The sequence below is a fragment of the Piliocolobus tephrosceles genome, chromosome 1 (genome assembly GCF_002776525.5).
Source record: "Piliocolobus tephrosceles isolate RC106 chromosome 1, ASM277652v3, whole genome shotgun sequence".
Classification (NCBI taxonomy): Eukaryota; Metazoa; Chordata; class Mammalia; order Primates; family Cercopithecidae; genus Piliocolobus; species Piliocolobus tephrosceles.
In genome coordinates this window covers 100,280,762-100,306,435 of record NC_045434.1, presented here as the reverse complement: position 1 = coordinate 100,306,435, position 25,674 = coordinate 100,280,762, and the positions used below count along the sequence as shown (strand labels likewise).

Below are 25,674 nucleotides of genomic sequence, written 5' to 3'. Positions count from 1 at the left end.
ACTTACCCCAGATCACCAGTTAGTGGTAAAGCCTGGACCCAAATCCCAACTCTTGTTTTTTTGCAATGACACTACCAACCTCTAGTGCAAGAGACAAACTTTCTAGTCCCTAATTTCTTTAAATATATGCTGTGTCATCCTCTTCTTTCAAGGTGCTTCTTTTAAAAAGAGCTCCATGATCCAAAAAGTTTGTGGAGTGCTCTAAGCTTGCCCTCTCTTGGATAGTCAAAATGTCGATTACCATATTAAAGACTGTGGGACGTCCTGCAGTAAAGAAACTTGCTTAATTCTCTAACAATATTTTTTGAACTAATTTGACCATGGAACTGTGACCTTGTAATCTACTTACAAACCCACATATTTCCAAGAATGGCACTTTGGGAAACAGTGCCTAAGTCTCATTAGCAAGACTTCCTGTGTAGGTCTCAAGCAGAAATATCACTAGTGAGTGGTCCTCACTGTGGGATGAGGTCGGAGAGTGATGAGAGACAGAAGAAGCAACAAATAGTCCTAGTCTCTTCCAGCACCATCTGATCTGCCAGCAACAAAGGGTGAAACAGTTACTGAGAAATTTCAATTTGGAATCCTCACTATAAGCTTAAGGTACTGTCTCCTACTAAGGGTTCTGGTGAGAAAATGAGTGTTTTTGTTTTCATACGTTCCACACCAGCTGATGTGCTCATTCCACGCTGCTTCTGCCACCATTCGTGGTCATGCCATCTTGTCCTTCCACATCCCTCTGGCTTTTCTTTCTGCACTCCACCACCCTGGTCTAAACAGTGGACTACCAAAAGCAACCTTCTTTTTATGTTTATTTGTTTTTAATTTTTTCCTCAGTGCTCCTTGTTCTGAGAAAGCAGCCTTCCAGTGGGTCTCCCTGACTTGATTTGTTCTCCCCTGCAATTAACCGGCTTTCATATAAAGGAAATGTTCAAAATTCCACAACATCCAAAGCTCTATTTAATGTCAGAAAACATATCTATGCAATGTTATTTCTCTATGCTCCCCAAGGCAAATATCACACCACCCTAGGCTCCTGTCCTTACTGTTAACTGAACCAGCCAGCCATAAGCAATCTGACTGCCAAGCATCTGTTCCACTGCTCTTTGCTTCCTGGCTATCCAATTTATTCCAATTCTTATTCAATTTGCAGCATCCAGCACCAGTCCCCTGGCTATACAAACCCTTCCATGCACTCTTACATTTGCAGATTCTGAACAAGTATCCCCCCATTTACTTGCATTGCTCTTTTACTGCTCCCTGAATTTTCTAACTGAAAATAAACTCAGAAAGGGAAAGGACTATGTCTTATTAAATACAAGCTTCTTAGTAAGTACTCAAAAAAAAAAAAAAAAAACTAAAAAACTCTTGCTAAATATAGGAATGACTCTATCAGACGCATTTGAACCAGAGTGACTCCATCTTGAATAGGGGTTGGGTAAAATGAGACTGAGACCTGCTGGGCTGCATTCCCAGGAGGTTAAGGCATTCTTAGTCACAGGATGAGACAGGAGGTTGGCACAAAATACATACAGATCACAAAGACCCTACTGATAAAACAGGATGCAGTAAAGAAGCCTACCAAGTCCCACCAAAACCAAGATGGTGATACAAGTGACCTCTGGTCGTCCTCACTGCTCATTAGACACAAATTATAATGCATTAACATGCTAAAAGACACTCCCACCAGCGCTATCACACTTTACAAATGCCATGTCAACATCTGGAAGTTACCTCATATAGTCTAAAAAGGGGAGGGATCCTCAGTTCCGAGGGAAATCCCTGCCCCTTTTCCAGAAAAGGGAAAACCATGAATAATCCACCCCTTATTTAGCATATAATCAAGAAATAACTATAAGTATACCCAACTGAGCAGCCCATGCCACTGCTCTGCCTATGGAGTAGCCGTTCTTTTGTTTCTTTCATTCTCTAATAAACTTGCTTTCACTTTACTCTATAGACTTGCCCAGAACTCTTTCTCGCGTGAGGTCTAAGAACCCTCTCTTGGTGTGTGGATTGGGACCCTTTTCTGGTAACAAATCCATATTGACCTTAGAGCTGTGAGTTAAGTAGAAAATGTCAGGTCCACAAAACTTTAAGGAAACAAATCTCCTTCTGGGCCTCAAGTGCATTTAAATATTTCTAGTTCAACTGACTTTAGTTTTATAAAAGCAAGAGAAAATTTATTCTATCTCATCCTGGATGGTCCGGAGCATTTTCATTTTCTTATATATATACAGATGGATTTGTACTTTCTACCACCCTCTCATCGGCTCTTTGCCATACTTGGCCTCCAGGAAGGAGAGTCTAGACCGAGTATATTATAAGTGATATTTAAACATGCGTCTCTAAATTTTCCAAGGGTCTGGCCAAAAGCATATTCTTCCCAAGAACACATCTTTCTTGACAATTGCCCCTTCATTCATTCTTTTACTTATCTGACAAGCATTTAGTGAGCAAGTCCTTGAGATATAAGGATGGATTTTTTTAAAAGCCATGGTTCTTGAGGCATCCACAGTCTAATGCTGTTTTACACAAAATGTGATCAGACAGACACCTGCAACAGAATCACCTGAGGGATGCTGTTTTAAAAGTTGCAGGCCTCCTGGACATTTGCACAGAAACTTTCTTATTTAGTAAGTATGGAGCAGCGTCTGGGACCTGCATTTTTTAAAAAGCACTCCAGGTGATTCTGATGCATATTAAAGATTGAGAGCCACTGGCCCAGTGGAAGACAGGAATGTATGAGGATAATTGTAGAGCAGTTGTGCCTAGTTGCAGTAAAACAGATATTCACAATGTGAAATGGAGACATAAGAAGGTGCTTTAGTGGGTAAGGCTTGGATGTTGCAATGAGAAAGATACAGTTTCAAATTCTGCTGCTGTCACTTACTTGTCATGTGATTGACCTTTTCTTGGTGTCTTATGTCCTCACATGTAAAATAGCCAAAGCTCTCACTTCACACCAATTATCAGGTTTTCATGAGACTACATATGTAAAGTGCTTAACTTAAATTTTGGAGCATAATAAACACTCATTACTCAGAAGTCATCACAACTGTCATTTTTAATTATTAATGGAACTTAAAGGAAAGACCGCGGATGAGAAAAGTTTTCCTGAGAACCGTGGAGCCTAAATTTAATTTTAAAGCAGTATGTCTCAAAGGACAAATATCTTGCAGTCCACAAGAGTTCTAGGATTTTTAAAATTTTGTGCCTTTGATTATAATTTAACATTTTATACAAGAAGTAACCATCAGGGCCGGGAGCGGTGGCTCAAGACTGTAATCCCAGCACTTTGGGAGGCCGAGACAGGCGGATCACGAGGTCAGGAAATCGAGACCATCCTGGCTAACACGGTGAAACCCCGTCTCTACTAAAATATACAAAAAAACTAGCCTGGCGAGGTGGCGGGCGCCTGTAGTCCCAGCTACTTGGGACGCTGAGGCAGGAGAATGGCATAAACCCCAGAGGCGGAGCTTGTAGTGAGCTGAGATCCGGCCACTGCACTCCAGCCTGGGCGACAGAGCAAGACACCGTCTCAAAAAAAAAGAAAAAGAAAAAAAAAAGGAAGTAACCATCATGCAATTTCACTGCCTGACTTTTCATTTGTGTTTACACTTGCACAAATGCCAAATGAAAGCCAGATGAAGTCAAGGATCAATCTGGAAATAGAGGAAATGTTGGGAAAACTAAGTCGTTGCATGGCATGAGGCAGTTTAATCTACTAAGCCATAGGATTCAATGCCATCTTCACGCTGTGAGCAGATGTGCCATGGGGACTCTGGCTTCTTACATACCAACACATACCAGCTTATAAGCAGAAACTTGAGGCATAAATACACAAAGAAGAATGGTTCTGTCCCTGATTCTGTTAGTAAATGGATTAGATATCCACTGAGTACCAATTTTAATATCAACACAATGCTAACCCCACCTTCAAGTGAGTAGACAATTTAACAAATTATCAAATGATACCTCATTGAAACTGACATCCGATGATTGCTTAGTACAGAGTTTTGGTTGAGATCTTACTTTCCAGAACTTATGAACCCTCAAAGCTATTAACAACAATTTGTTCAACGTACTTACGCTAACAGGCATGTTTTGCATGAGTATTAATACATCTAAATAACACATTTAAACACAGACCAGACCCTGAGGATACATGGTTCTACTGTGTCTATCTTTAAGTTCCACACTAGTGATTAGTTTCAACAAAACCATATTATCTATCACATTAAAATAATTTACATCTTATTGGGTTTCATAGTTATATTTGATTCATTTTTCTCTCTCAAATCCCAAGGTCTGCTCAGATATAGTTGATTTCATTTATAAATTTGTTTTGGCTCTAGAGTTGCATGAGAACTATAAGCATAAGTAGTGTATACCTAGTTTTAAAATTATACATATTTTAATAAGATCCTAATAATAGATCACCCAAAGAGCTGAAAAAAAATTCCCTATAAAACATGCCCATGTTCAAGTTTGAGTAATACCAAAAGGGACAATCCTCAGGTAAAGTTTGTTCAGGGTTGTCTACTCTTCTATTATCACCTGTCTCTCTTGAAGAAGGCAGTCCCCACCTGTTCACCAGGGATGAGTGACAGAGAATCTGCTTTATCAGCAACTTATGACCAAGCCACCCCTGCAGCATGCCTGTTCAATAAGGCCCTCGGCCATTGCTTCACAAACTTCCCTTCCCGACCCACCCTTCATCGCCAATAGCAAAGTCATTATTTGCGGTTGGGGAAAGGAGAGGACCAAAAGATCCTCTTCTTTGCAAGTGAAACACCATTTGCTCTACACTTAAACCTATTTATTTATCTAGCCTTAAGAAGTGTGGTTCGCTGGGCACTCATGCCTGTAATCCCAGCACTTTGGGAGGCCCAGGTGAGCAGATCACCTGAGGTCAGGAGTTCGAGAGCAGCCTGGCCAATATAGTGAAACCTCATCTCTACCAAAAATGCAAAAATTAGCCAGGTGTGGTGGTGGGTGCCTGTAATCTCAGCTACTTGGGAGGCTGAGGCTGGAGAACCACTTGAATCCAGGAGGCGGAGATTTCAGTGAGCAGAGATCGTGCCATTGCACTCCAACCTGGGTAACAAGAGTGCAACTCCGTCTCAAAAAAAAAAAAAAAAAAAGAAGTGTGGTTAATGGTGCAGGTGGAAATTGAATTCCTTTTGTTTTTTAGTTTTGTTTTATCTCATTTTACTTTTTAAATTCTAATATTTACATACAGATACTGATTGAGTAGGCCTGGTGTGAGGCCTAGACCGTACATTTCTTTTTTATAATTTTAAAAAATATTTTTAAATTGACAAGTAAAAGCTGTATATATTTACAGCACACAACATGATGCTTTGATATATGTCTACATTGTGAAATGGCTAAATCACACTATTTAACATATGCATTATCTCATATACTTATTCTGTTGTAATGAGAACACTTAAAAATTACTCTCTCCGAAATTTTCAAGGATACAGTTTATTGCTATTAACTGTAGTCACCATGATGTACAATAAATGTCTTAAATTTGTTCCTACAGTCTAACTGAAATTTTGCTACCTCTGACTAACATCTCTCTAATCTTCCCACCCTACCTCGCCCAGCCTCTAGAAACCACCATTTTCCTCTCAGTTTCTATGAGTTCTACTCCCTTACACCCCACATACAGATGATATTATGTGGTATTTGTCTTTCTATGCCGGCTTATTTCACTTAACATAATGTCCTCCAAGTTCATTCATGTTGTCACAAATGACAGGATTTCCTTCTTTTTTAAAGCTGAATAGTATTGCATTGTGTGTATGCACTGCACTTTCTTTATCCATTCATTCATTGATAGACACTTAAGTTGATTCCATATCTCAACTATTGTGAATAATGCTGCAATAAATCTGGGAGTGCACGTATCTCTTTGACATACTTATTTCATTTCCTTTGGCCATCCAGTAGTGAGACTGCTTATAAAAGTAAACAATGGCAAGGCACCGTGTCTCACACCTGCAATCCCAACACTTTTGGAGGCCAAGGCGGGCGGATTACCTGAGGTCAGGAGTTTGAGACCAGCCTGGCCAACATAGTGACACCCCCTCTCTACTAAAAATACAAAAATAGCCAGGCGTGGTGGTACATGCCTGAAATCCCAGCTATTCAGGAGGCTGAGGCAGGAGAATCACTTGAACCTGGGAGGTAGAGGTTGCAGTGAGCCAAGTGTGCCATTGCACTCCAACCTGGGTGACAGAGCAAGACTCTGTCTAAAAAAAAGAAAAAAAAAAAAGTACTTGATGTGGATCTAGATATCTCAATCCTTTGTCAACACTTTCATCTAACCTGCATGTATTCAGAAGAAAGTGTCATACACCATGATCATCAGGCTGTCTGGTGGATATGTTTTCCTAATGCCTATTGCTGAATCATGCATTTGTAACTATAATAACTTCGTCATCATACAGATGGATTTGAAAATATTTTTAAATTAGCATCATAGTACTTCTCTCAATAGCTCTGAGAAACTGTGAGTATATTTAGGAACAAGTTGTGGATGACAATTATTGCTTATGTTCCTATGGAGGGCTGGATTAAGACCTTACAGAGGCTTCAGATACAGAAATATTAAAGTCTCTTCTCCACTCCCACCCCAACATGTACTTCACTATTTTTAAAAATGCTAAAAAGTAGCATTAGGTGCAAGAACATTCAATAACATTTCTATTTTCTATTTTTCTCATGAAGACTACTTCAATACATTTTTGGAAACCAAATATTAGCTTATTTCCAAAAGGAACTGGAGGTGTCCCTACTAGAGTCCTAAACACTTTTGGGTAAAGCCAGTCGCAAGTGTATCCCAGGTTTTCACAGGCATCATATCTCTTAAAAGCCAGGTCTCATTTCTTATGTACAGTCTGCGGGTAACAAATATGGAACCATTCTGAATGTGCCAGACTCTCTTTTTCCAGTTTAACTACCCAAGAACTCCTTCCCAGACTTCTCCTTGCCCTAATCCTACCCAAACCAAATGAGGGCTTAGTTCTAAAAGTATGAAATTCCTTTCAATATTCAAGTACGTTGTAAGTTAGAAAATTAGATATTCTGGCCAGGTGCAGTGGCTCACACCTGTAATCCCAGCACTTTGGGAGGCCGAGGCAGGTGGATCACCTGAGGTCAGGAGTTCGAGACCAGACTAGCCAACACAGCAAAGCCTCGTCTCTATTGAAAATACAAAAATTAGCTGGGCATGGTGGTGGGTGCCTGTAATCCCAGCTACTCGGAAGGCTGAGGCAGGAGAATCACCTGAGCCCAGGAGGCAGAGATTACGGTGAGTCAAGACCGAGCCTCTGCACTCCAGCCTGGGTGACAGAGCGAGACAACATCTCCAGAAAGAAAAAGAAAATTAGATCTTCTGCCCTATTTAAGTGCTCTTCTTCTTTCCTATATTACTTCTGCAAAAGGCATGAGGCCAGCAGTGAAAGAGAAATGCAGAGTCATTAAAGTTTACCTGTGTAGGTAGGTCAACATCAGACATTCTGAGCATTTTTGTTAGAATATATTTTGTAGACGTTGGCAACTCAATCAATTGAAAAATGATGATGAGAAGCACCTGGGAACCTAGAGGTGGAACTTTCTACAGCTCAGGGAAAGGCACAGTGTAGCTCCATTTTTCTGGAGCATGGGGGGCGCCGGTGGATCTATGAAAGGGGCAGAAGAATCTGGTACTTTAAGTCATGAAAGTGAAACAGGTGAGTGAACTTCAGAAAGTTGTGAAGGAGAGACAATAGGAAGACTATCAATCCTCTTTAAACTGTGAAAACAAAGCTTGCCACCAAAATACAGCAAAAGGATTAGAAAGCAACTTTTCAGACACCCTTGAAGGAATTGTATAGGTCTAGAATTTACATCCTAGATTGACATCCAAGCTTGATACCCCTTTGGTAATAAATGGCTGAGCAAAAGGCTTAGAAAATTTTTCACCTCCAAACATGGTATTAAGTAGCAGTTAATTTGTTTTTTACATAACACTGAATGTTCAAATAAAGATTTTTTAAAAGCTTTAACAAATGAAAGGTATTTTAGAAAAGAGAGAACACTCGGTGAGAGAGGGAAAGGTTAAAGGCAAGCACTTCTATTATCAGAGGACTGAACACACCCATGAGGAAAGGAGTATGATCAAGAGAAAGACACCAGCACTGCCTGTAGTCAAACCAGGAGAAACCAAATCTGGGGTAGTATTCTGAAACCCTTCTGGAATAACCACCTTCTATTACTTGTTAAAATAAAATAAAACAGGCTGGGCGTGGTAGCTCACACCTGTAATCCCAACACTTTGGGAGGCCAAGGCAGGCAGATCACCTGAGGTTGGGAGTTCAAGACCAGACTAATCAACATGGAGAAACCCCATATCTACTAAAAAAAATAGAAAATTAGCTGGGCATGGTGGCCCATGCTTGCAATCCCAGCTACTCGGGAGGCTGAGGCAGGAGGATGGAGAATGGCTTCAACCTAGGAGGCAGAGGTTGCAGTGAGCCGAGATCACGCCACTGTACTCTAGCCTGGGTGACAAGGTGAGACTCTGTCTCAGAAATAAATAAATAAATATAAATAAAACAAAAAATAAAATAAAATAGCCCTGTATATAATATAGGCCCAATACAAACCGAGTTTTCACATGAGCTTATCTGTTCCTCCTTATCTGTACTCACAAGACATTAGTATATTTCTACAATGTTCACAAATCATAAGAATCAAGATGTAAGTCCAGTACTTCTGATAGCAAGTCCAGTACTTAAGCCACTTTTTTTCCATGACCTAGCTCTCTTTAGATGCTGATCTTAACGGCATAACCAATTAATAGAAACTTATTGAGCTCTTTTCCATCCTCAAACACTATAGTGTATGACATTTCAATTACTGCCCTCTAAAATTTTTTCCAACAACAAATAAGCACTGTGCCAGGCATACAAAATAAGTCCTTAATCTAATATACAGTGAGAGTTTGGTAAGTAATCACTTACAGGTTAATGCTATAAGGTGAGTTAGAGCGATCACCTAAGACATAGTCTTTGCTAAACTAAGTGATACTGACCAAAAGAACGAGGGATTCCAAGAAGTTAAGATCTGGGATGGATGGAGGATCTGAAACTTAAGCTGGCCTTCAAGAAGAGTGGTATTTGGCTAAAATGAGAGGAGAGAGGAGCATATTCAGAGAGTATGGGGACAGGATGACAACTAGGGTGAAGATCATAGTGACTCAAGTCTTATCTGTGAAAGTGAATATGGGGGTGTGTGTGCTGACAGGACAGCAATTAGCATAATTGAACCAGAAAATGTAGAAATTGTATATTGTCCTTTACAGATGAGAAAAATTTAAACGCCGAAAGATTTAAAACATTGTTGCACAAAGTCCCACTCCTCATAGGTGGCAAAGTTAAAATTAGAATCTCACCCTATTAACCCTTGGCCCATCACTCTTTCTACCATACCAAGTTGTAGTTAAAACAACACAATGAGGGTGGGTCCAGTGGCTCATGTTTGTAATCTTAGCATTTTGAGAAGCAAAGGTGGGAGGATCGCTTGAGCCCAGGAGTTTGAGACCAGCCTGAGCAACATAGTGAAATCACATCTCTACAAAAACACAAAACAGTTACGCAGCTGTGGTAGTGCGCACATATAGTCCCAGTTAGTTGAGGGGCTGAGGTGGAAGGATCACTTGAGCCCAGGAGGTACAGGCTGTAGTGAGCCATGATTGCACCCTGCACTCCAGCCTGGGCAACAGAGTGAGATACTGTCTGTAAAAACAAACAAACAAACAAACAAAACAAATGGCTATTCTTTAAGTGATAGTTATTATAATTTGAAGGGTATGACACAAAAATACCTATATATCTGCTATTAACCTATTGAATTAGTCTTTCTCAAGAATTTGAAACATTTCTGCCTCAGGTAGCTTTAATAAATAAAATAATATCATTTAAGTTTAGGGTACTTATCTGAAAAACAAAATCAATCATTTTAAAATACAGATGCTCATGATTATAACTATATTACGATGACTGCCTTCAAATAAGAAAGAAGTAGCCAAGATGGAATCAAAGTGCTAGAATTTGGAGACTGGGCAGATTTTTTAAATTAAACTCTAATTCTTTTACAGCAGTTCTAGGTTCCCAGCAAAATTAAGTAGAAAGTACAGATTGTTCCCATATACACCCTTGTCCTCTGCTATAAAACCTCCCTCACTATTGACATCCCTCACGACATTGGCACATTCATTACAATCAATAAGCCTATCAATAAACCTAATCATGTGTGATATCAACACATCATTTTCGGCCAGGCGCAGTGGCTCACACCTGTAATCCCAGCACTTTGGGAGGCCGAGAGGGGCAGATCACGAGATCAGGAGTTAGAAATCAGCCTGACTAACATGGCGAAACCCCGTCTCTACTAAAAATACAAAAATTAGCTGGGCGTGATGGCACGCACCTGTAGTCCCAGCTACTCAGGAGGCTGAGGCAGGAGAATCGCTTGAACCCAGGAGGCAGAGGTTGCAGTGAGCCGAGATCATGCCACTGCACTCCAGCCTGGGTGACAGAGCAAGACTCCATCTCAAATTTTAAAAAAAATCATTTTTACCCAAAGTACATTGTTTGCATTAGGCTTCACTCTCAGTGTTGTACATTTTATACATTCTATGGGTTTTGACAAAGGTATAATGACATACATCCCCCACTCTAGTAACCACGGAACAGTTTCACTACACTAAAAATCCTCTCTGTTCCATTTAGCCTTCCCTCACTCCTAATCCCTGGCAACCTTGAATAGTTTTTACTGTTTCCATAGTTTTGTCCAGAGAAATTCAAAATTCGGAGTACTATTTCTACTGAATGAGTATCACTTTTGCACTGTCATGAAGTTGAAAAATCATAAGTTGAACCATTTTAAATCAGGACCATCTGCATTTTCTCTCAACTGATGGTTTGTATTGTCATTCTCTTGACATTGTCTTTCATAAAGCAGAAGTTTACAGTTTTAATGAAGTCCAGCTAATCAGTGATTTCTTTCACAGATAGTGCCTTTGGTGCTGTATCTAAAAGTCATCACAATACCCAAGATTACTGAGATTTTTTCCTATGTTATTTTCTATGAGTTTCATTGTTTTGCATTTACATTTTGGTCTATGATCCACTTTGAGTTGCTTTTGTGAAGGATGTAAGGTTTGTACCTAAGATTCATTATTTTTGCATGTGGATGTCCAGTTGTTCCAGCACCATTTGTTGAAAATACTACCTTTTCTCCATCAGATTGCCTCTGCTTCTTTGTCAAGGAACAGTTGGCTACATTATATGGGTCTATTTGGGCTCTCTATTCTGTTTTGTTGATCTATTTGTTTATTTTTTCACCAACACCACGATGTATTTGTCTGGACGGAGGGAGGAGGGGAACAAAAGAACAAAGGGAGGAAGATGGTGCATTTCCGGGTTCTTCATCACCAACTTTCCTGCGCCTGGGAGGATACATAGGCCGACTGGGCAGGCGCCACCTGACGTCCGACCAGGGAAACCGAAACCTACTTGGCAGCGCCTACCACCCGGCCCCTGACCCGCCTATGTCCTGCCCACTGCCCTCCCACCCTGAGGCCCAAGACATAAAAGCCGCTCCCGGCAGGCCCGCTGTGTGAACTTCCTTGGCCCCTCCTCATAGGCGGGACGTAGGAACTGCCCCCTGGAACGCCCAGAGCGACTGCCTCGGCCTCCGCCACCAGAGACCGGTGAACCTCCCCCCTTTCCTTCTTCACATTGGCTAGCTAATAAAGTTTCTTTTTACCTTGCTTACTTGCCTTTTCTCTGGCATTTGCTCTGGTGGTCGCATTAAAGCAAATCAGCATTGATTACCAGAGCTTTACAGTAAGTCTTGAAGTCAAGTACTATCAGTCCTTTGACTTTGTTCTCATTTAGTATTGCAGTGGCTAATCTGATCTTTTAATCTCTCTATATAAATTTTAGGATCAGTTTGTTGAGGCCAGTCATGGTGGTGCACGTCTGTAATCCCAGCGACTCAAGAGGCTGAGACAGGATAATCACTTGAACCCGGGAGGTGGAGGTTGCAGTGAGCAGAGATTGTGCCACTGCACTCCACTCTGGGTGACAGAGCAAGACTCCATCTCAAAAATAGAAAAAGAAAAAAAAAAAAAAAAGAATCAGTTTGTTGATATCCACAAAATAACTTGCTAGAATTTTGATTGGGATTAGAACTTATTTTTAATTTTCATTGATACTATTTTAGCATTACTATGTCCATTTTAAACTCTCTGTTATGCACACATTCTAAAATTACGACTGCATCTATCTGAGGAACAGACTGCTATTCTTGAGTGAATTTAGCTCCCTCTACTCTCTTATTGAGGTCGATTTGTTCCCCTGCATCTCAAGAGGGTTCATCCTGAAGGACAAGTGCCAGTAGCCTTTGAAAACTTCACCAATCCTCTAACTTTTACATGCCTCTGAGAAGTTACAGTACTGCAAGGCATTTTGGTAAGGCTCCCACGAGGACTTCTGAAGTGCGATTTTCTTTTACAAAGCCCAAGTAGTCACTCATTTTACTTCCAGCAAGAAATGGAAGTGGCATATATTGGTGTGACTGTACTTTAAAATTGCCAAAAACACACATAGATGCACTTGCACCCACTTCTCCAACCTTACCATGGGGATATGGGAGTTTATTCTTTAATGCTTGGATTTAGACATAGAATGATAGCCATAATTATGATAATAATGAAGACCATGGCAACAAAGACAATGGTGATAAGAAGTACAGTCCCAGGCCGAGCGCAGTGGCTCCCGCCTGTAATCCCAACACTTTGGGAGGCCGAGGCAGGTGGATCACCTGAGGTCAGGAGTTCAAGACCAGCCTGGCCAACATGGTGAAACCCAGTCTCGACTAAAAATACAAACATTTGCTGGGCGTGGTGGCAGGCGCCTGTAATCCCAGCTACTCGGGAGGCTGAGGCAGGAGAATCACTTGAACCCAGGAGGCAGAGGTTGTGGTGAGCCAAGATCGCACCATTGCACTCCAGCCTGGGCGACAGAGCGAGATTCCATCTCAAAAAAAAAAAAAAGTACAGTCCCAAAAACAAGGAAAAAGAGGATGGGACTCTTGGTAATGGCTTTATGCCTCATTTGCCTATACCAGTGTCTCCTTTATCAGAGATTTAATCATATTTTATGTGTTTCTGAAATTTTCTCTAGTCACTGCTGTATGTGTCTGTTGTTTCTAAGTTCCTAAGGACAAGAATTATGTCTTTTACTTCTGGATCCTTCATTTCACTTGTTTATATATTCAGTAGATGTTTTATTAAATGTCTACTATGTCCAGATATTGTGTTAAGCCCTAGCACTGAATAAGGCACGCACTAAGTGCACAGAAAAATTTTTTTCTAATAAATGAGAAACCTCAAACTATAGCTACATAACATTATAAACAGCTTGAGAGGCAGCAATATGACTTATTATTTTCATAATAACAAATAGGGCATAAATAATAAATTTATTATTTTGTTATGTTTAATAAATACATATTGAGTAATTAATAGCAAATAAAACATAATACTAATACAAGGTTGTAGTAGTAGGGAAATTGTGCAAAGGGTAGAAGGAATTCATGAGAACTCTGCATTTTGTTCTCAGTTTTTCTATAAAGCTAAAGTTGCTCTATACTTTTTAAAAATTATAAAAAATATAAAATTTGGGGTCCTATTTATGGCATAACACCTGGCTCCACTGATAATCACCATCTAATAACTATTTCTGTATTATTTTTAAATTATAGTTCAGCAAACTTTAAAAGCTAAATTTTATTAATCCAGTGTGGATACCAATTTTCTAAATCAAGTTTTGTACAGCCAAATTCATATTATACTCCCTAGAACCTAAAGCAATGAATGCTTATAAATGCTCATAACTTCGTGGGGTTTGTTCATCACAAAATATAGAACAGTGTCCAACAGAGAATAGGCATGCAATAACTATTTACTGAGGAGTAAATAAATCAATACAGCAAAAACAAAATTATGACAGAGTTTACCAGGATGCTATGACATTTTTAATAGATAAAAAATATACCTGTGATTTTTTTAAAATCACTACTATTTAAGAGAAAAATAAAATCAGTGAAAACTATCTTAGACATGAGAGTTCACTGAGATTTGTATTGTTTCATGTTTTTTGGATTCATAAGAGCATTCAAATTTTAAAAGGAAAAAATGCAAAAATGCTAGATTATTTGCCCTCATTTTTAATCCATCTCCCATCTCAATTTATTTTGGCAACCTAAGCCATTAAGGCCCTAAGGATTATCTTGCATTGCAGCAAACTTTGCGGGTTTAGCTACCTGTGAAATATGTCCCAAAGGGCATCCACACCTACTATCCTCACAGGTACGGTGCTTTCCAGTTTCCTATACATTACCTGATCTAAACTCAAATGAAGAGGATAAAATTCATGAGGAAATTGAGGACCAGTGAAGTTAAAAAAACTTCTCTGAGATCGAAACCCTAGAAAATGACGGGGGTGGGACCAGAGCCGCACTACCTGTTCTTTTCACTACATGACGCATCTGAAGTTCTATTTATCACATGCCCTCTCCCTCTTTCTCATACTACAGAGCACCAGCCAGCACTAACCTCGGAGCTATAGATCCAAAGGGCCCCTCACAGATTTTTGTGGGGTTCCTTTAGGCACAAAATACAAGTCACAGATGAGTCAATGAGTGGATCCATTACAGACAATATCCAATTTCCAAGAGAAGCCCAGCTAAACTCAGGAGCTCTGTAGTAAGTCCGAACCCATGTTTAGAACTCCTCTACCTTTGCATTGCCCTTCTAGGCCTTAGCGACTCTTGGGCTGGCTCAAAACTGACCTTGTTCAGCATTTCAAAGCCAAAGTAAGATTCCAGCTAGTAATAAGTACGTAATTTGCCAAATGCTGGGGTTTTATAGCATTAGGAAACATCAAGTATTTCTACGCAAAACAATTAGAAAATAAGAGAATTATTTTTAGCCAAATCATATGTGGATAATGCAGATTAAGAATAACATATTTAAATGTATACAAATATAATTAAAAGAGAAAAAGTTTACAGACACCATCACTTTAGCCACTAGGTGATTGATGCTCCAATAAACATCCTTGACAGGTATCTGGACGTCTCAGCTCCTTTACTAAACTATGTTATTAGCACAGTGTTAATAAATCTTTGACGAATAGAATTAAATCAAATGGAATAAAATTGAATTGCCAAAGACAACACAGTTAGAGATTTATCTTCAGAAGTACTTAACTCTGTTTCACATCAGAATCACCTGGGGAGCAGTTCAAAGTACTGATTCCCAATCTCCAACCTCAGATATTCTGATTTGATTGGTCTGAAAATCTTTTAAGGTCTACCTGGGGTTTCTAATTTCCTGGTGAGCAGTCCTCACTATGGATGGTTGCTGCATTCAGAGAAGCTCTGGGATGCCTGGGGATGCTGGACACATTTCTGGACTGAGTAGTCATTGTTGGGACAGAGTTGATCAATTCATATGTTGCACAGCTTCAAACGGGGCAAGAGGTATAAAGAGTCCAGTGTGTCTGTGTTGCGGACAGGTCACCATTTATGTGAGCTGGCACAAGAATGTTAGCATGTCTGTGGAGGTCCGCTTTTAGACGTGTGTTTGCTTTCTGGATGCCTGCGAGACGTGTGTTTGGATTGTGTGTTTGAGGTGAGGGTGATGTGAAGTGCCTGAAAGCAGATCTTTTAAAGGAGCTTAGGAAGGATATCTGAGAGCTCATGCGAATTGAAAATGGTGTGACACGAATGTATGGAGGGTGGCCACTCTAATTTTTTCATGTGTCTATTAAAAATGAAAATACATGGAAAGGTTTGAAGTAAATTCACTGTGTGTGATCGAGAATTCATATGACTTCAAGACTGGGGAGCGATTATACAGGAAGGGAAGAAAAGAGGGAGTTCACAGAGTGGCTAGGGGAGAATAAGCAGGTGATAAGGTTCTGTGCTTGGACATGGAGAGTGTTGAGGAATCTAAGTGAAAGGCATTCTGGAAACACCTTCCCCACTTCCCTTACATTTAAGGTTTCTAAAGCAAATGGATCTTACCCTGAAATGGAGGCTGGGGCCTCCCCACTGCAGGCTGGCTCTCCACCCCCACCCCAGGAGCAGTAGCCTCCCTTCTGACTGCAGGCACAGAATAGGGAATGCCAGAGAAAAGATGAAGGGAGATGTGCCAGTGACAAGAAGGTCCTGGGTCAAGGATCTGCCCTCAGCTAGATATGAAGCTCCTCAAATGTGAGTCTCGTATGAGGAGCAATCAGGAGACTGGTCCTGACTAAACCCTTCCTTTTCAGAGACAGGGGATGCTTCACCAAGCACAGTGTCCTTCAGCCTGTGCTGCTTTGGGTGAGGAATCACAGCAAACCAGGCCAGCAGAAGAGAAGTTAAGACAGAGCCCTCAGGAGTATTCCCCTGGGAGGGAGGAGGGCCTGCTTCCATTCAAAGGAGATGGGCACTAAGGCTGAGGCCACCTATTTCAGAGTTTCACACACATCCAAATCCATCTGCCCTCCCACCAGCGTCAGCACCGACTGCCAGACCCAGCACCACAGGGTCTTCCTCACAAGATGTTCTGATGTTTACTGATCCTAATCACAAGAGCTGATACCAGTAAGCCCTTGATAGCCTTCAGCATGCATACACATCCAATACCTCTTAAAGCAATAACACTGAAAGGTACTGCCATTGTTCCCATATAATAAATATAGAAGTCAGGGTGTGGAAAGGCAAAGCAACTTTGCTAAGTAGTAACCAGTACAGCCAGAACTTATCCTGAATCTTCTGACTCTAAGTCCCAGACGCTTTGCATAACGAAGGTAGGAATATACCAAAGACCCAGAAATCAACTCACATCTGATATCCCGATAAATGTTCAGCCAAGTGCAGGAGTGGCCTCCGAGAGAGAATCCATACTGCTCCGTAGCTTGACACCTTCACCTCCTGAGCACCCGGTGAAATACGGAATTTGACCTCAAAAGTAACCAAATGCAAGGGAGATGAGGAGAGTATCATTGAATAGTGATTCCAAGCATAGATTTTAGAGTCGGATATACATGAGTTTCAAATGTATTAGCTACATTTCCTTGAGCAACTCATTTCACTTCTCTAAGCATTAATGTCCTTACATGTAAGATAGAAATAATACCTTACACAGCTGTGAGAACTCAATCAAATTATGTATGAAAAGCTCTGAGCATGAATTATGTATTATTTTGAGTCTGGTGCGTAGAAAATACTAAGAAGTTAGCTTCTTTTTATTTTACACACACACACACACACAAATATAACCATAGACATCATTAGCTGATGAGCTGCCATTGGCATCCTCTCTATTACTGATAATTAATGTCCTCGTGGTGACTTGCTCATCATACTGCCTCTATTGTCTCAGGCAGAATAAGCCTTTAAAAGGAAATGAAAGCAGAGGTATGGAGTGGAAAGAACACCGGACTAGCAGTGGAGAGAATCTCAATTTCATTTTCAGCTCCGCTATAGATGTACTGTGGGATTCCAACAGGTCGGTCCCCTTCCTATCATTTTTTACATCTGTGGAGTGAGGGGGTCAGATGAGAGGCCCAAGGCCCTTTTCAGGACTCTCAACTCTGGGTTGTAGGAAGCCAACAATCGGCAAAATGGTGCTGAATCCCCTACTGGCTTGAACAGGACGAACTCTTGCCTCAAATGGCTGGTCTGAGAGTTTCAGCCACTGGAAACAGTTGTCTTTCCCTTTGGATGGGACTTTTGAACCTAGGCCAGGACTCAGAGGTCCCAAATGAAAACAGCCCCAAGTCATTTCATAACAAAGGAAAAGACACCAAGAGCCAGTGAGGAGATGAGTCTGGGAAGCTGTATTTCATCGTCACAACTGAAAAATCCTCCATGCACCCAACCTCCACCTAGCCACCCCAAATCTCAGGGGGAAGCCACCCCTCATCCAAAGTTACCCTTCCACAAGTAAATCAGCAACTCCCCTGAAAAACAAAAAGTGCTTGGTCTACATTATCTCCAAAACTCAGGACCTTCTAACACCACTACTAAATGTCTGAAAACTTAGCTCTCTTCCTCTGCCTTCTTCATCCTGAAACTAACTCTGCAATCGGCCTGTCTTGCCTGCCAACAATTTCAGCTCTGCTAACGCTGTTTATCGTATCCTGCAGCTGCTATGGATTCATTTATTTTGCTTCGGCCTTCTTAGGTTATTAGTGATCTTTATTCTTCCCTTCATAGCATAAATCCAGACCCCCAAAAACATGGGATCTGATTTCTCAAGTCTGTGGTGCCTCATTCCGTTCCCTTCCTTGTCTGACTGAAAAACGCCTTTCTGTTTCCTTTTTAAAACTTTTCCTGAAACACCAAAAGAAGTATATGCGGAGCTTTCAGTTTCAAACAAGAAAAAATAATAAAGAAAAAAGACCCACATAACTTACTTTCATCCAGGGGTGCACAGTTTTGGAAAGAAGAAAACAGAGCTATAATCCACTGCGTTTCCCCAACCCAGAAAGAAGAATTTGTTGTGAAACGCTTCTTTTTCCACTTTGCTGGTGAAGGAGCCTGGTGGTAGGCATACATCCACAGGCTGATGCAAGATGCCTTTGAGAGAAACCTCACATTCTGAGGATTCCTGGGAAAGCGCCAGGGATCCCAGCATCCAATATATTGCACATTTGGTTTCAATTAGGAAGGGGGTTGGGGAGGGAAGAAGGAAAGTCACCAATCAGAGCTGTTTTCTGTTTGGAGGCTATTTCTTTTGACCCAAGGGACTATGGGCAAAGCTATAATTTACAGCAAAACCCATTCATAGAAGAAAAAACATGTATAACCATAGGACAGACTTAAAGACACAGCTCCCTTCTGCCTTATTCCCACTCATATCCATCTCCTCTTCCTTCCCCTCCATTTAAGACTTGATCCTCATCCTGTGATCCCCCCGGCCACCTACCCCACACCTCATTTTTCTTACTTGAGCTGAAGCTATAAGCACAACTTAAAGTTTGGGATTTCTTCGAGTTGAAGTTTCTGGGACAGTTGGGACACACACGCGGAGCTGACCTTTAGTATTTTGACCATGAAAGCCTAGAGCTGAGCTCTCCCTTGAAAGACTTGATTTAATCGCTTGCCACCACTGCTTCCCCCACCAAAAAAAAAAAAAAAAAAAAAAAAAAAAAAAACTGGAAAGTGCCAGAATCCAGGATTCCTATTTTTTTCCACTCAATTCCCAGTTGGCTGCTGCCTCTGAGGGTCTGTTGCTGTCCTGGATTCATGCTGCTAAATGAAAACACAAGCATTTATAAGGACTTTCTAAATTATTTTGTGAACTTTTTTTTCCCTCCTTTATCTTCTGCCCGCTTCCACAGCCATGGTCAGAGATCATGTGAAAGGGGCGGGTAGGCAACAGGGGAGGAGCCTTCACTCCACTCTCCAAACGATAACTAATAACCCTCTCCATCCATCCAGGCTCCAGCCTTAACCCTTCAGAGCCTGGATCATTCCTGACCAAGCCTATGCTGGGCTGTTCTGGAGGTCCTGATTCTCCGTGAGTATGGAGAATGCAGGGCAAGCAGGGACCCAGGAGCAGGAGATCCAAAGAGGGCAGTAGATGGCAAAAGGCAGGTTAAGAAGAGCGAGCTTACCTTTGAGAGCCAGCCCTCTCATAAAGAGACCTCCTTTCTCTGGGCTCTGGAGCTATCACCAGCTCTTCTCTGTTTGTAGTTAATCTGGGATTGCATGGTCTCAAGATGAGCAAGAAAAGAAGTGAGCAAACAGGAAAGGGAGGCTGGAAAGAGATCATGGAGGAACATTCCCATAGTAAGTTAGGGGCAGGAGATATTTCACAAGGGGAACGGAAAGGCACACACACAAACAATGAGGGTGGCCATGAAACTGAGAGCCAGTGTTGAGTCAGTGTTAAGTCCCTAAGAGTCTCATAAGCTCAGCACCAGTCTGAGGGTCAGAAAGCAGCAGCTGTTAATATCTGTGCCTCACAGCTGTTACAGAAAAGGACACAGAGAACATGGGATTGGTTCAGAGGGCAGCCATGGAAATGATTAAAGGTAGCAAGCAAGACCTTAGAGAAAAAATAGAACTAGGGTTATTTTATGAAGAGAAAAGACACCGCAGATATCAACTAATTAAGAAGACTCTTCAAATAACTTACAGCATCTGAAGTCAGGTCTGAGGGTGAGTCAGGCCAGGACATGCAGCTTGACTCAATAAATATGTGTTGGTCTCTTATCAGGCACTTTACTGGGTGCTTGCCAGAGACAACTAGAAATCCTTCTCAAATGTCTATGCCAATAGTAGTTCACCTCTTTGGCATTACTATAAAGAATGTACCAAAAATACAATCTGTGATTTCACAGATTTGGTGATACTATAGGTCAAATGTGGAAAACAGTAACAACTTCATAAAACCAGACAGAGCCTGATAAAGGACAGGGCCTGTAGATACAGGTATGTGTTTTCCTTTTTCATTTTAAGGTGGTTCTACTCCATAGGTGAGACTGTTTTTTTCTGTGTAAGTATAATTAGGACTCAAGTTATAGTCTTAATTGAGCCAGGACTGAGCCAGTGATGTAGACTGCAAAACCCAGATACACCAGGGTTTGTCTGAGACAGACTAGGCAGTCAAGAGTCTATTTGTATATAGACCAGGACACTTCTGGGGAAGAAGTCACTGAACATAGGACCAAGGGATAAAAGTCCCAAGGACAACTGAGCTATGTCAATAGTAAGGAGTAGCTCAAAGGAAAATATCATGTCTATCAATCACTCAAAACACCATCTCCATCACTCAGGCTGTTCTCAGTCAAATCTGGGGTCTAATCTCGAACTCTAGGAAGAAGGTTCTACAAAGAAAAGAGCAAGGAAAATCTGAAAGTGATATTTTACTAAAATATTTGAGGGATATTTAAAGCATGAGGAGGATTCATTAGACTGAAGCCTCAGTTTTTGGAGACAACTCTGGTTGAGTGACAACCAGTGTTCAGCCTTGACACCAGCCATTGCTGTGGGAAGCCAGAGCTTTAAAGTAAGAAAACGGCAAATGCTAACTTCAAAGCTGAAGGGACTAACCCATGGAACACACAAAGAAATTTCCTGGGAACTCCCAGAACTATTTGGTAGAGTTTTGAGTAAGACTGGAATTCCTAATATTGTGGGAAAAGATGTGGAGAAATACCATTTTATTACTCTTCTGTGAACAGATTTTACCCCCTGGTTGGTCTGGCTTGGGAAATTTGAGTCATTGTATTCAGAATTATTTATGTTCCATAGGAAGTAATGTATTCTCATTATGAGGACTGTTTTACACTGAAAACAAATGACTGAAAAAACAATATAGAATTCCATTACTGGGATTTTACTAAAAATAGGACAGATCTATCAGGAATGGTCAAGATGCAGTGTTAATTAGAAGTAAGATGTGCAAGATGACTTTTCGAGGCCTTTTCTAGTCTACAAACCAAGGTTCAAGTAAATACAAAAGTTGAGCATTGAAATAACTATAATATTTCTGTCTCTAAATAGCTATGAGCTGGATGCTTTTGTGATGTCTCAGGACATAAAATGAAGGATGAAAGTAAAATGAATTAACCTAACTTAGTTTGAGAAACACACACATACCTTAAAAGGATACATGGATATTCGCAGAAACCAAACCCACATGGTACATTTAACTTCACAAGGAATTTAAGCCACAAATTAACCACCACCAGTAACTTAGTCAACAGGTTTTTCTTCTCTCCTGTCCTGTCTTCTCTTCTCCTTTCCTCCTCTCTTCTCTTCTTTCCTCTCCTCTTTGCTTCTCCTCTCCTCGTTCTCTTATTTCTTCTCTCTCTCATTCATTTCCTGTCTCTCTCTCTCTCCTCTGCTTACTGCTGCTCATTCTGCTTTAGCCCATTCTTTTTCAGCAAACCAGCCTTTTCTGCTTCTTTTCACATAGTATTATAGGCAGTTATAATAGGCACCTGTAACAGTGCCTTAGCTCTCAAATTTATCTCTTCTTACTTCAAGCGATCATGAGAGAATGACAGATATTATGGGAGTCCAATTCTTAAATACTGGGATGGAGAATTTTACTGGTCAAATGTGTTTCTTATGTGCATCCTCTATCTCTAAACTGTAGAGGGCAATGGATCATATAATATGAATATAGCTCCAAGGGCTCATATGCATACATGAGTCAATGCTCAGAAAAGGGATGTCATACATTAGAAGACACCCCAAAATTGTCTGTTACACCAATAATTAGCCAAGCATGACAATCCATCAATTTTAAAGAAATTATGCCTTACTAACACAAAACCAGAGAATATTGTGTATGTCGGAGTTATATTCTGCACACATTTAACTTAAGCACTAATTTTATAACCTAATTCTTTTTTTTTTCTTTTTTTTTTTTTTTTTTTTTGAGACAGAGTTTCACTCTTGTCACCCAGGCTGGAGTGCAGTGGCATGTACTTGGCTCACAGCAATCTCTGTCTCCCATGTTCAAGCGATTCTCCTACCTCAGCCTCCCGAGTAGCTGGGATTACAGACGCACACCACCATGCCCAGCAAATTTTTGTATTTTTAGTAGAGACGAGGTTTCACCATGTTGGCCAGGCTGGTCTCAAATCACTGACTTCAAGTGAGCCACCCGCCTCGGCTTCCCACAGTGCTAGGATTACAGGCATGAGCCACCGTGCCTGGCCTCCAATATTAGAACCTAACTCTTAAGACTCCCTGTTACCGGTTGATCTATCCATAATAGACAAATCCAATGACATATATTAAGGCAAAAAGGATTAATAGTCTTTAAAAATCAGTACGATGGAACTCTTGTAGACAATAGAAACACCTTGGTTTTCTAAAAAGCAAAATAGTCTGAATGTTCAGACAGCTGCATATAGACTTGCTTTTAGTTTCTTCCTGAATTTACCACATGATTCTCGAATCTTAGTGTCTTTAAGAATTATCCTATGAAGTCATCCACAGAAGTATTTATACTATCTTATGAGTGATTTAAAGATCTTTCAAAGATAATTTTAACTCTATGAGATTGTTCACTTTATCATCTGGGTCCTAACCCTGCACACTACTAGGTGGTGTTCTCCTGTCAGAGACTTTCATGGAAAATGATCCAATTACAAACCCCTAGGGGGCAGAGTCACCTTGAACAAGTCATTCACTTTTCTAATTGTAAAATGGGGGACAATATGAACTGACAATTCACTGGAGTTGTGAAGATCAAATAAGATCCAGAAAGAATAATTTATTGAGTACAAATGGTAGGAGGGGAGATTCAGGATACATACAGCAGAACTTTTGACATATAAAACTTCTGACACCGTATACCAGACACTGTGATAAGAACTCTATATTTATTATTTCATTTAACACTCACAACAATTTTATAGGATGGGTACTACTATTTTCCCAATGGCCATATGAGAAAACCAATGCACAGAGAAGTTAACTTGCCCAAGATCATACCTGCCAGACTAGAATACGTGTGTGTATGTGTGACAACATAATGTGTGTCTATGTGACAATGCTGTGTGTTTGCGTAGTGAATAGGAAAAATTTCAGAGCAGTTGGGAAATAGTTAATTCTTAGGTTTTCTGGGCTTGAAGTCTTGTTATACATATGAAAAATCATCTATGTCCTTTTCTTTCCCATCCTTTGCTCCCCTGAAGCCCATCAATGACTATGTTCCTACCCCCTTAGCACGTCCACTAGAGAAAGAGATGAGAAATCAAAAAAGGAAAATTCATATCAGTCCATCTAGTGACTCTCCCATGGATGAACTGAAAAGTTAAGTAAAGAGAAAGTTAAGGTTAATGGCCAAAATAAGATTCTTATTTGTCTGCTTCTAACAATGCCACATACAATATTTCACAGTTCAAGGAGTGCTTTCACAGACATGACTTCATCTGATCCTCAGACAGTCCCAATATGTACTCAGTGCAGATATTAATATCCTCACTTCACAGAAAGGAAAATGGAGCTCAGGGACTTGGTAACTTAGTTGAGGTTTTTTGCTGTTAAGTAACAGAATCTGAGTTTGAATCCAGTTCTTGTGATTCTCAGTGCTCCTCCTGCCCATTTGGCATCAATAACAAACCTCGGAGCCGCTAGACTATTAATTTACTCTCAATTCTGGAGCATGAGGTTATCTGGTCTCCCTGCTTGCTTTACTGTTCTTTCATTTTCTTTTTCATTGTAGAGAAAGAATAGCAATTCCTTGCCTTGACAGAAATTCTAAGATAAGAGGTGAAGAAACAGACAGAAATCTCAGAATTGTAATTCAGTTTTAGCTTCCTTGAAGAGAGTGGGGCTACAAAAAGTTTTTTAAATGGCTTATTTTATATAATGGTCAAGGATATAAACCCTTCTCCAGGCTATAGTCTGGCACCCTAAACCATTCCTGTCAGATAAGATAGCAACCTTCTTTTAAGTATCTCCAGAAAACAGGATCTCTTAACAGTTCTCAGTGTTTATCAACACTCAGTGTCAAAATTTCTGCTTTATGTATCCTGAATCTCCCCGCTGCCATTTGTACCCCATCCTTGTCTGTATTGTGTGGAAACAACCTTCAGGTGGTTGAACCATCGCCCAGCTCCTCATGCACCCCTGTGTCCGAGCAGAGTGAACTTGGAGCAGCAGTGTTATTTTTCCATGCTCAGGCCCAGTTTTCAGGAATCATCTTATACATAATAATAACCTCTTTATGAAACTTAAAGACTCTCAGCTGCCTCGCTTCCAGGCTGGAGTTTTTCCAGCATTCATGAGAGAATCAACATAGTCCCCACTGACTGTACTGATCCAAGAAGTTTGGAAGATAAAGGACGTTTAGTTATTGAGCTTTATTTTTAGTGATTCATTCTACTTTTCCCATCGATCTCTGGAGGACACTGGAAGTCTGGGAGGTTAATATCTGTGAGTACTTATTGGGAAAGAGTATCTAAGTAATTATTAAAAATTATTTTACCCACTAAAACATCTGTCTTTAGGGACTCTGTTTGCATAATGTCCTATCGTCTCACTCTTAATGCATAACTCTATCCCAGTGTTCTGAGTTACACCATAAACACTACATCTATGTTTCTAACACACAACATATTTCAAAGCAGAAAGGAATGTATAGCACCAATGTTATTTTTCCATGTACAATTCCAGTTTGGAATGTCCAGTAGCACTCAAATTGCCTTTCAGGATAAAGACCAGATTCTGATTCTGTGTAATCCTTGTTTGTTTCTGGGAAGGCTCAGATGTTTATCTTATGGACGGAGACTGTGTTCTTCAAGGCCCTTCATGTCCCATAGAAGAACCCAGGTGCACAAAATATTTTCATACTAAACATTTAAGAGATTTGAGGTGAACAAAACAAATAGAAAAAATAAATAGGCAAAGCACCCCAAAACCAATCAGGGCTCAGGGGAGTGGTTTGAGGGGGATGGAATCTAGAGAAGATCACCCTATGGGATGTCAGTAATCTCTGAGAACACAGATCAAGCCCTGCAATCTCTCATTCTTTGTTTAGCCCATGAGGAGACCCAGTTTCTTCAACAGAATGAAGATTAG

At 40.5% G+C, this 25,674-nt stretch overlaps 1 protein-coding gene across 2 annotated transcripts in view; it reads right to left on the bottom strand.

Moving 5' to 3' along the window:
* DDR2 (discoidin domain receptor tyrosine kinase 2) overlaps positions 1 to 18,706 on the bottom strand; it is a 158,600-nt gene extending 139,894 nt beyond the window's left edge. The window contains exon 1 of one of the 2 annotated variants that reach the window (XM_023190360.2): positions 18,540 to 18,706. The gene's annotated coding sequence lies outside the window, so the exon portion shown is untranslated. The remainder of the gene's footprint in view (positions 1 to 18,539) is intronic. The other variant, XM_023190361.2, reaches the window with a different exon arrangement.
* Between the last annotated feature and the right edge of the window lie 6,968 nt (positions 18,707 to 25,674).